Consider the following 12,664-nt stretch of genomic DNA (forward strand, 5'->3'; position numbering starts at 1 on the left):
ACTGAGCCCAGGCCTCATCGATTCAAAAGAGGGGCTCGGGCACATGCTCAGCAGGATGACAACAGTACTGCCTTATTGCTGACTCTTGTGCAGCGTTGCCGGCTTCTACTTTTCTAATATTATTGCCCATGGATTTGGAAGGAGAAAACCTTCCCAGAGGAGTGGAGGCTGTTATAGCTTGTGAAGGGCATCATATTTATACCCTTGGATTTGGAAACAAAAGTCCAACAAGCTCATATAGGTGTGATGGACAAGCTTTGGCATCTGGGAAGACTCCTAGATCCAGCTTCTCCCATATAAACATCAGTCCTTAAAGCTTCAACACATGACTGGGCAATATCATGGCCTATCTGACCATCCACAGAGCAGATCCAGGCAGGCATGTACTGGACATCGGGGACTACCGGGAGTTTCCCGGTGGGCCGATGGCTCAGTGGGCCACTCTGATGAAAGGGGGCTGGTGATGGGACACTCTGATGTAAGGGGGTGCTGATAGGACACTCTGATGTAAGGGGGCTGGTGATGGGACACTCTGATGTAAGGGGATGCTGATGGGACACTCTGATGTAAGGGGGCTGCTCATGGGACACTCTGATGTAAGGGGGCTGCTCATGGGACACTCTGATGTAAGGGGTGCTGATGGGACACTCTGATGTAAGGGGTGCTGATGGGACACTCTGATGTAAGGGGGCTGGTAATGGGACACTCTGATGTAAGAGGTGCTGATGGGACACTCTGATGTAAGGGGGCTGCTGATGGGACACTCTGTTGTAAGGGGGCTGGTTATGGGACACTCAAAATGTAAGTGGGCTGGTCTGAAGTCCAGGGCCAAATTTCTGTCCCAGTCCAGCCCTGGATCCAGGTGGTATCTTACTAAAACCTTTACAATGTACAAAGCTGACCTGGAGGAATTCTTTTCTTTCCCCTCAGCTTGGAGTTTCGAGTTAAAGCAGCTCTAAGTACATCAGCTAATGGGTTTACAAGTGGCCAGTAATTGCTGTGGCGTAGCAAGAGAACAATTCCTCCCCATGCCCAGTGGGTAGAGATATTCATTGCTGCTCATGTTAATATAATTTATGGTACCCTGCCATGTTGCAGACTGACTGGAGGATTTGGATGCTGAGAATGTCAAGGATTCACCAGAATACTAAACTCTGATTTGATTACAAGAGGAAGATCTCGGCAATGTAATTTTACTGGCGCTCTTCAAGCTATTCTCCCGCATGTAGAGGCAAACGTGATGTGACACGTCTCCGGTACAAGCTCACCAACTGCAGGGAGATGATACTTGGGAGTCCTCCGTCTGAAGAGCTATCGGAGTACCATACAACGATGTTAAAATGTTTCCTCTGTTCTGCTTTAGAGGAACAGCAGAGCCTGTGACATTGATCTGTATGGGGACTCGAGAACAATTAGTGGTATTAGTATTGTTAAAGTATTGCAAGGGCGGACTAGATCTTTTAAAGCTGTACTGCCTGGGAGTCATTACAGAGGCAGCAGAGACCTCGGTAGGATTTGGAGATCTGCTGGCTGCTGTCACAGTACACACAATCATTTCCCATTCAGGAGGCAATAATATCTGAGGGAGCTTTTTAAAGTAACACCGTCATAAAGGGGCTGCCATTGCTGGGCCCTGGAAGACCATGTTGGTTGCCTGACGCAAAATGTAAACCCTAACCATGAACTTTGATTATTTGCTCCCTTTTGGTCCATTAAATGTACCATTAAATAGTTTTGATATATCTGTTCAGTAAGTTCAAAAATACCTTTTGATCCTGCCAGCAATCCAGTGTTGTCCTGTTCACTTTCCCTGTGGTGGTTGGTGTCCTGAAGTGACCACTTCACTTCTGTAGACTACAGGACACCAACCACCACCCTAGGTTGACCAGAGGAAAATAAAGGTAAACAGAAAACGAATGCAGTCAGTGTATGTAAGAACTGGTAAGCTGCAATAGATTACATTTTTATTCTTGAGTTCAGGTATGCTTTAAGTACTTCTGAGTTACAGGTCAGGAACGAGCATGCTGCAAAAGATTTTAAAAAAAGTGTCAGTGCTTCGTCTATATACCTTTTTGCAGGTTGGTGATTTATAAAGCATTGAAGTCGAAGCTTCCCCTTGACAACCAGGAGACTGCAGTTCTCAAAAGTTCATGGTTCTCATTTGATAGTCCCTTTAACACAGCAATTTTCTACCAGGGATCAGTGATGCTAGAGGCAATGGTAATTTTGACGTCAAGCATTGATTTCGTTTTAGTCATATTTTTCTGACTAAAATTAAATTTTAGTTTTAACCGTATTTTAGTCATCTAAATTGTTTTAATTTCAATTGTATTTTAGTCGACTAAAATCTGCAGTACATTTTAGTCAACTAAAATCGAATGGGTTTAGCCACATTGTAATGCATTATTTAAGCATTTCTCAAGAATTTCCAAACTCATAAGATACACTTGGAGTAAAATAAAAATCATTCTGAGGACTCTTGTAATGCAGTGAGGAGTTCTCTGGACAATCTGAGGAGGCTTGTAATGTACACAGTGCTCTGGACAGTGGTCTGAGGAGATCTGTAATTCACAGTGCTCTGGACGGCGGTCTAAGGAGGCCTGTAAATGCTGCACAGTGCTCTGGACAGCGGTCTGAGGAGGCCTGTAATGCACAGTGCTCTGGACGGCGGTCTGAGGAGGCCTGTAATGCACAGTGCTCTGGACAGCGGTCTGAGGAGGCCTATAAATGCTGCACAGTGCGCTGGACAATCTGAGGAGTAGAAGCCTGTAATGCATTGCACACAGTCCTCTGAATGGTCTGAAGTAGCTTGTAATGCACACAGTGCTCTGGACGGTGGTCTGAGGAGGCTTGTAAATGCTGCACAGTGCTCAAGATGGTCTGAGGAGGCCTGTAATGCATTGCACACAGTGCTCTGGATGGTCTGTGGAGGCTTGTAATGCACACAGTGCTCTGGACAGTCGGAGAGGAGCTGTAAATGCTGCACAGTGCTCTGGTCAGTGGTCTGAGGAGGCCTGTAATGCACATAGTGCTCTGGACGGTAGTATAAGGAGGCCTGTTATGCTGCACAATGCTAAGCATGCCACACGATTAAGCACGCTACGGTCGCTACCTTGCTTGCTCACCGGCTTTACAGATGGAACTCCAAGGAAACAGGAAGTTCATGTGAGTAAACGTCCCTCCCTCACATTTGCATTCTTTGACGAAAATGGGAATTTAATTATCGTCATAGTTTGTATCAACTGCCAAAAATGAAAGCTGTTTTTTGTTTAGTTTTCGTCAATGGAAACATGCCGCCTACCAATGTGAGGAGCATTCTTCCCACTGAATTGATTTTAGCAGGGGTTCCCTGGGATCTGAAAATTATTTCAAGAGTTCCTCTTTGGTAAAAAGGTTGAAAATGGCTGCTGGATGGATCAGTTCACAAATAAACTGATGTCAGTTATAGGTGTGTGGGGTGGGGGGGGGGGGGGGGGGTTGGGCTTTTAATATGGGGTTCTTAATTCTCTTGTGGGGTACAGTGGTGAGATTTCACAACTATAGATTCCAGCTTAGTTGTCACCCACCTTGAAATTTTGGGTACTTTCGTTTTACCTTAGGGGTGTTCCCACTTCCATTGCTATATAATGAAAAATAAAAGATCCAATAAGAAAATTGAGACCCAATCCTGATTTCTGCTGCGGGTGTTCAGACCAAGGAGACCAAATAAGAAGCAATTAGGTGTTTTAATTCTCCAGTATCCACCAAAAGAATAATATCGATTTTCGGGTAAGCTGCAGGGGGCTTCATCCATATAGGAGAAGTAATAAAAGTTCATCCTGGATATGACTGTTCATTGGTACGTGAGTTCTGAGAAGCCCAGACTTTTGTACACACTGAATATTCTGCACAGTTTCCATGGAAATACACCGTCAGTGGACACTATATTGGTTTTCTCATCATTCCCCTGTTGGCAGGTGTATTTGTGCAATCCTACATTTCCAAAAGGGTGCTTTGCCTTCCAAGGCCAGATCATGAACAAGTCAAGTAGCATGAAGAGCTGCCGAATTAGCTGCTTGAACTTGAATATTTCGGTGTGGTGCCCCCATTCCTGACTCAACTCAAGGTTATTATGGAAGGCTTTTACCATCACCATTCCCATCTTCTCTGATCCACTTTTCCATGCAAGTGGCACGATGCCATCACCATACTGGACCTGTGATCTGTGCGCAATAGAAGCCTCAAAAAGATGTGAAGTTTTCATTGGAAGCCCTTGTACCAGGGTGACAAAGCAGTATCAGAATGGGTAGACAGGAACAGAGCATTGTTACTCTATAACTGAGGGTACCTGAACAGGGACTCTTAAAGCGGGATTCCACCCTAAAGTGAAACCTCCGCTGATCGGATCCCTCCCCCCCTCCGGTGTCACAATTGACACCTTTCAGGGGGGAGGGAGGTGGAGATACCTGTCAAAGACAGGTATTTTCACCCACTTCCGGGCATAGACTCCCGTGGGAGTCTACGCCATTTCCTGCCCTGCCGCACTGTCTGCTGGGACACACACGGGTCCCAGTGACAGTGCAGAGATTTCCTATTGCGCGGCACGGCTCGCGCATGCGCAGTAGGGAACCGGGAAGTGAAGCCGATTCGCTTCACTTCCTGATTCCCTCACCTAGAATGGTGGCGGCAGCAGCCGAGAGCCGAGCGATCAATCGGCCTCGGCTGCCGGCATCGCTGGAACCCGGGACAGGTGAGTGTCCATTAATTAAAAGTCAGCAGCTGTAGTATTTATAGCTGCTGGCTTTTAATATTTTTTTTGTTTGGTGGAATCCCTCTTTAAGCTGGCCATAGACGGTTCAAATTTTGGCCAGTTCAGCGAGAACCGGTAGAGATTCGAACCATGTATGGGCAGGTTAATTGTGCCCAAGGCGATTCATGTTGTACTTGGGTATAACAGGCATGTCGGATTTTTAGGATGCGATTACTGCCAGCAGCTATAGCCGCTAGCAATAATCACTGTGTTTTCCTGCCATAGATGGCTTCCCCCCCTCACCCGCCCACTGGGAGAATACAATAGCTCCGCGGGAAGCATTTCCCCATCAGCGCTGACTGTGTTGATGGGGAAATTAAGCTATTTTCTTTTCTTGCAACCTGTGGTTACAAGAAACAAAATAGCGTCATCTATGGCCTGCCTTAAGGCGGCATTACCAGGGATTTGTTAATGAAGGCACCGGTTTTAACATCAGTCTTGTACTAGGACTGGCCACCTTGTGGAAAGGGAGGAACTTATGCCGCGTACACACGACCGGACTTTTCAACAGACTGGGTCCAACGGTCTTCCCGACGAACTTTCCAAATGAACGGACTTGGCCACGCACAACCACACCAAAGTCCGATGGATTTGAACGTGATGACGTACGACCGGACTAGAATAAGAAAGTTCATAGTCAGTAGCCAATAGCGTTTTTTTTTTTTTTTTCCGTCAGACTAGCATACACACAAACAGATTTCTGGATAGGAACTGGGTCCGGCTGAGTTCTGGCCGAAAAATTTGAAACATGTTCTATTTCTAAAGTCCGTCAGATTTTTGGACAGCAAAGGTCCAATGGAGCCCGCTATGCAAGTCTATGCACCGCTATGCAAGTCTAACTTTTTTTTCCATTTGATAAAACTTTTACAAAATGATAATATACAATGTAATCTGTCAGGGGTGTAACGGTTCAGCATCATTTCATAAAAATCTTCCTTTATAACCGTTTTTCGCAAAGATTTTTCTACACTCCTCGGTATCTTTCCTATCTTTTTAGATAAAAAGCATTTATTAGATTCCAGATGATCCACATACTGTAAATGGAGGTTAGTTTTTCAGGTTGTAGCCTCCACTGAAGATTTGATTGTTGTCTTCTGGATCTCCACACCTTCTTCTTAGAAATATGGTCTCGTCTACGCTGATAAAAAAAATTTTTAGTTTTTTTTTTCTGGCGGCCTGTTCGTCTTCTTTACAGACCAAACACGCAACGTACGCGTTCACCTTGCAGGTCGCCACTGAGTGACAACGAGAGTGTTATCCCCGTGTGTAAACACTGCGCCTGAGCTCTGCTAAAAATACACATTACCTCATTTTCCATGTGAGGTAATGTGATCACAGAGAACGGGGGAAAGGTGATAATTTATGTTGTCCCCGCAAATATGCACAGAGAAAACGATGATGTTAGCATGTTACACAAGGTGAAAGATTCTCAGGTAATGAATTCTTGTCAGCGGCGCTTCCTTTTGCCTCTCCTCTGTGTGCGGCGGGAGAGAAAGAAACAGATGTGCCACCGACCAGCTAGAGGAGACGCCGGGAGGAAGCGCGAGCCGGGGGGGGGAGGGGGGGGGGATATTTCTATTTCATGCTTGGCCTTCCCATCCCCATCCTGGGACTGAATTTCTTCAAAGTCAACTTCAGCTTTCTGATAAACTGATATAGTAAATCAAGATGATGAGATGAGTATTGTTTATAAAGGACTTTCCATTGTTGGGGATTTTGAGTTATCTAATGTGCTCAGAGAAGGAAGGATAGGACTACATTCCCAACAATGTCACCATTGTCTAGTAAATGGATTGGCTGCATTCCTAGTGATGTCATCTGTCTGTAATAAATGGATAGGCTGTATTGTTAATTACGTCATCAGTCTCTAGTGAACAGATAGGCTGTATTCTCAGTGATATCATTGGTCTCTAGTAAATGGATAGGCTCAGTGATGTCATCAGTCTCTAGTGAATGGATAGGCTCAGTGATGTCATCAGTCTCTAGTGAATGGATAGGCTGCATTCCTAGTGATGTCATTGGTCTGTAATAAATGGATAGGCTGTATTGTCAATTACGTCATCAGTCTCTAGTGAATGGATAGGCTAAGTGATGTCATCAGTCTCTAGTGGATGGATAGGCTGCCTTTTCAGCGATGTCACCGGTCAACAGTGAATGGAAAGACTGCATTCCCAGTTATGTCATCAGTCTGTAGTCAATTACATCATCCATCTCCAGTGAATGGATAGGCTGCATTCCTAGTGATGTCATCAGTCTCTAGTAAATGGATAGGCTGCATTCCCAGTGATGTCACCGGTCTGTAGTAAATGGATAGGCTGTATTGTCAATTACATCATCGGTCTCCAGTGAATGGATAGGCTGCATTCCTAGTGATGTCATCAATCTCTAGTGAATGGATAGGCTGCATTCCTTGTGATGTCATCAGTCTCTAATGAATGGTTAGGCTGTGTTTTCAGTGATGTCATCGGTCTTTAGTGAATAGATAGGTTGCATTCTCTGTGATGGACTCTAGTAAACGGATAGGCTACAGTGTAATGTCACTGGTTTCAGGAATACTCACTCAGTGAAGAAACCATCCTCTTCTTATATAAAACAGGTGCCGTTTAATGTCTCCAATCTCTCTTCACCAGAAAGTTTTAGAATTGACAGCACTGAAGATGGAAGATTAATCTTGATTAATTGCAAGTGTGTGCGCGTGTTTCCCAGAAAATAGTGATTATTCCATTTGCTTTGAATCCATTCAGCCATTTGGTGAAATAATGCATATTTACTTATGTAAATTCCCATCCTGCACATGTTGATAATACAAACAATGAATGTAAATGTTCCCATTCTGCAGCTGAGCTTCTCCCTGTCATAATATTAATGACACAAATAAAAATATTCTCCAGCATCACGCCGGCTCCCAAGTGATTTAGTTTATTGCTGGTGATGCTGCTCATAAGAATCCCGCAAGATGTTCCAGCTCTGCTAAATGTTTGCATTGTAAGGAAGGTGATGTGTTGTGGTTCGCGTAATCCATGGAGCTTCTGTATTCATCATCCTTTTGGTTTCCTTTCCTTGAGCCAACAGCGCAAATGCTCTCTTGTGCTTAAAGCTCAACTCCAAGCAGAGGTAATAGACACAAATTAATGCAGCTCCGTATTTATTCATTCATTCATTCCTTCATCATGAAATACATATCATGTTTTTTTTTTAATGCAAGCAGTGTAAGTACCTACGTTTGACCTGGTGCCAGCCTTTCCCAATCCCCTGTACGGTAGAGCTCAGACCTGAAGATGGAGAAGCAGCCCAAGGAGCCTATTAGTTGTGTGTTTTTCTGCAACTAGATGTCCTCAGTTTTCCAGGTCGAAGGATGGCCTGAGCCGTTTAATATGCTGAGCCCAGACCTCATTCTTTTAACTAGGCCAGTGGTTATAAACTCCTGTCCTCGGGACCCACTAATGCCGCGTACACACGATCGGAATTTCAGCCAGCAAAAGACTAATGAGAGCTTTTCATCGGAAAATGCGATCGTGTGTATGCAATTCCGATGCGCAAAAACTCACGCATGCTCAGATTCAACTAGGAGATGGAAGCTATTGGCTACTGGGTATTGAACTTCCTTTTTCTAGTCCCGTCGCACGTGTTGTACATCATGTCGTTCTTGACGGTCGGAATCTGGTGTGACCGTGTGTATGCAAGACAGCTTGAGTGAAATCCCATCGGAATTCCGTCGTGAAAACCATCAGAGCTTTTTCCGAACAAAATTCCGATCGTGTGTACGCGGCATAAGTCTAGGTTCACATCTATGCGGCTGCGCTTGATGCGTTTTTCAGACATGTTTTGCAGTGCATTTTGTGTTTTTGCATGCAGTTTTCATGCATTTTGCATTTTTTTTCTCTTTAAATCCACTGTAAACACACTGTATATACAGTAGCTGGTTGCTAAGGAGTGGCCGGGAAGCCGGCCGCCACGTCCTTAACAACTGATGAGTCGTCAGCTGTCAATGGGCTTCCTTGCTGAAAGCAGAATGTAAACAAAATCAATTCCCTGCACAAAAAAATTGTGAAAAAAATGGCGTTGGGTTCCCCCCCCCCCCCCCAGGTCTATACCAGGCCCTTGTGGTCTAGTATGGATTCAGAGGGGAACCCCCCTACCCCCACGCCACAATTTAAAAGCTGTCCCTTCTTCGTTGGGATGTTCCCGCTGTCCGGCACCTCTTATATAGGCATGGGGCGTGGCCATCCAATTAACGGCCAGGGTTGTCGGGAAGAGGCTCTTGTCCTCATCAACATGGGGGCAAGATGCTTTGGGAGAGCCGCCCCAAAGCAAACACCCCCCCCCCCCCCCCATGTTGAAGGCATGCAGCCTGATATGGTTTGGGAGGGGGCGCTTGCTTGTCCCCTCCCTTTCCTGACCTACCGGGTGGCATGCTTGGATAAGGGTCTGGTATGGATTTTGGGGGAGACTCCACGCCATTTAAAAAAAAAATATTTTGCCTCACTTAGCCGCCTATGGGTGGCCGGGGGGCATTAAAAATAGACAAGGTTTTACTCCCCTCTGACAACCCAATTGCATATTGGCCATTATATTAGACACTGCCATGAGCCTGGTGCTGCAAAATGTGGCCATGCAGTAACCATGTGTAATGTGCATGGTTGCGACACTGCGGTCTTTTTAAGGATTAAAATAGGTATCCAGGAGGTGATGTATCAGACCACCCCCCCCCCCCTCCCCAAGCTGCCTGTCAAATGCCTCTTAAAAGAGATCCACCAAAGATTGGTGGGTGTGTGGTAAGCGGGCACTAGCGGTTTTATCCATCTGAACTTGGCACCCATTTTTATTTCTATTTCAACCCCTTTATGACCACCCAACACATGTGCTATGACGAAAGGGTGGGTTTTACCACCCACATGTCGCACATATGTGTCTCCGGGCAGCCAATGTGCAGAGAGTGCTCTCCCAGCAAGAAGAATGAACTGTTAAAGATGGCTCTTGGTCCAGACTAAAGAGGGTAGCCGGTGGGACTGGCTTCTAATCACGTGGTCGGATAATCGCTGATCCTTCTCGCCCCCCTGGGCATTCAGAACTGTTAAGGAGGATGCCAGGGTAGGTGGGAAGGGGTTAAAGAGGTTACTGTATTGTTTATTTTGGCCTATGATTCTATATCCTCCTTCCATCCCCAGAACGTTGTCAACAGAAATCTGGACCCCGTCCTGCCTTATGGAACCAGCGGTGATGGCAGATCCTTCATTCTATCGGTGGATTGGCCTCCTGTTGTATCCCCGGCCTCTGTTATTCTGCTTCAGTAAAAGATTTATCAGTAAATAAAAAGTCCAGATGACTAAGTGTTCCTTCACATCAGGAGGATTGATGGGAACAGTATGCAGAATGTTATGGCGTATTTGTAAAGTCTCGGCTCCTGGATGGTGAAGATGTGCTGACCGCAGGGGCGAGTGCTGGGCTGCCCATTTCCATCCATCAGAGGTTCTCAGATCACAGTGTGAGACGGAATCGGAGTGCAATCTAAATAAGAATTTATTTTACTCCGTCATCAGCACCGAGGTTTATATTCCAGATACGCTCCATGTGCAGCCGGTGTCGCCAACAGCTCCATTTTCAAAGCTGGATAAACATATTTTTAACCTGTGAATAAAAACTTCCACACCCTCTTCTCACATTGTAGCATAAAGAAATAGAAACAATGGGGTTGATTTACTAAAGGCCAATTGACTGTGCACTTTGCAAAGTGCAATTGCTCCAGAGCTTAGTCAATTAGGTAAAGCTTCACTTTGCAAACAATACCCAATCAAATACAAGATTGATTTTTTTCTTGCACATGATTGGATGATGAAAGACTGCAGAGCTTCTGCTCATTTACTAAGCTCCACTGCACTTTGCAAAGTGCACAGTCTTTCTGCCTTTAGCAAATCAACCCCTTTGTTACATACCCTGGCAAAGCACATAGCAACCAATCAGAAGTCCCACTAGCCATAACTTTGGGTTATTACTGGAGCTGGATCATCTGCAAGGCAACCAAGGTAGGATAGTAGGGCCCTGTTGAAGTCCAGGGGCCCCTGCTACAATTTTCATGCACCTCTAGTAAACCAGTGGATAGCTCAGTTGGTTAAAGCTGTGCTCCTGCCTGTCACGTAACAAGGGAGGGTATACTGGCAGGCATTTGGTATCTAATAAGACCGCGCTAACATAGATGGGGCATTTTCATTGTGCACATAACAAGGGGCTCCGCTTCTAAGAATCCTCCCCTCCTCCAACACAATTGGAGGGTTTTTTTTTTTTTTGGGGGGGGGGGGGGTAGCAGGTACCTAGTTTTGGCAGGTACCCACTCCCACCTGCGCTGCAATCACCTAGGCAATTCCACCGGAAGTTGTTGCCTCCCCCCTCCCCCTCTTCTCACAATCTCTTGGGACACATTACAGGTCCCAAGAGGTTGTGGGATCATTCACAAAGCACAACGTGAATCGCACATGTGCAATGGGAACCCGGCTGTTATACCTGGCACCATAAGACACAGCCAGCTTTCCCCACCAAATATGGGGACCTGAAGACCGGCGAAGGATTGGCTCGGCTGAGGACAGCGCTGGATCCTTGGACAGGTAAGTGTCCTTATATTACTTTTATTTTATTTTTTTCTAGAGACGGAAGAACCTCTTTATTGTCAGTTAAAGGGATGAGGACCCAAAGCTGATATCTTACCTAGGGCCCCATTCTGCCATCTCTGGTTGTTGCAGTATTTTTACTCTCTACACTTACTGAAAGTACTGTATATCTAAAGCCAAAACCTATTTATTTTCCCCCTTTTTAATAGTGAGTGATGTGCTAAGGGAGAGTTTGTTTACCCCATATGCAGTTGAATGTGTTTTTCAACGGAGTATGAATGTATATGCAAGAACAAGTCATGTATTTCAATGAGCCTATTTTACAAGATTGCTCACCAGATTGCATGTGAAGGCCATCGCAAACGCATTAAAAACAATGCAAAAATAAAACTGTAAATTTGTCGTAAATGCATTTGAACCCAGATGTGGGAACACACACTGAACGCATGGGATGTGGTGTAATAAGCCCTAAACCCCTGTCTGTGTCTCATTCAATAGATTTCCATCTACTTGTCGTATAGATTCAAGAGGAAGTGAAAAGAAATCTCCAAACTCTTCTGGTGACAACTCAGAATTTTTGTAGTTGTTTTTTGGAAAACAAAGTTTGAGAGATAGTAGAAAATAACAAGGAAGCGGGAAAGACGAGAGAGCCCAATGTAGTGTCGTTTTAACTTTTAGGGCTAATTTGCAACACATCACACAGAACGCATGTGTTCTGCTATGCCGTGTAATGCCACGTACAAACGACCGGACTTTCCGGCAGACTAGGTCCGACGGTCTTCCCGACGGACTTTCGGCAGAGTTCTGACAGACCTTCCGAACGAACGGACGGACTTGCCCACACACGAACGGAAGTCCATTCGAAAGTCCGTTAGTTTTGAACGTGATGACGTAAGACGGGACTAAAAAAGGAAGTTCAATAGCCAGTAGCCAATAGCTTCACTTGTGTGGTATTTGGTCCGTCGGACCAGCACACAGATGAACGGTTTTCCCGATAGGAATTGAGTCCGTCGGACAGATTTGAAACATGTTCTATTTCTAAGTCTGTCGATTTTTTTTTTTTCATGAAAAATGATCGGATTAGCCAAGACATGATCGGATTGTCTGACGGACTGATTCCGTTGGACCTAGTCTGCCGGAAAGTCCGGTCATGTGTACGCAGCATAAATGTGTCCTGCAATGCTTTGTGGTTTTTGGGGGTTTTTTTCAGTTTTTTTTTTTTTCCCCTTTTCTTTTTTTTTCCCTTGGGTATTTAATTGCATGCTCTGCAGAA

At 45.2% G+C, this 12,664-nt stretch overlaps 1 protein-coding gene across 2 annotated transcripts in view; it reads left to right on the plus strand.

Moving 5' to 3' along the window:
* CHST8 (carbohydrate sulfotransferase 8) overlaps nt 1-12,664 on the plus strand; it is a 541,346-nt gene that overhangs the window by 501,269 nt on the left and 27,413 nt on the right. The window contains exon 1 of one of the 2 annotated variants that reach the window (XM_077452772.1): nt 6,110-6,222. The exons of the other annotated variant lie outside the window; for it this stretch is intronic. The gene's annotated coding sequence lies outside the window, so the exon portion shown is untranslated. Of the gene's footprint in view, nt 1-6,109; nt 6,223-12,664 lie in introns of those variants that run through there. 2 annotated transcript variants of the gene reach the window in all.

Source organism: Lithobates pipiens, unplaced genomic scaffold (genome assembly GCF_037356315.1).
Source record: "Lithobates pipiens isolate NorthernLeopardFrog02 unplaced genomic scaffold, aLitPip1_a1.2 Scaffold_10, whole genome shotgun sequence".
In the NCBI taxonomy this organism is placed as follows: Eukaryota; Metazoa; Chordata; class Amphibia; order Anura; family Ranidae; genus Lithobates; species Lithobates pipiens.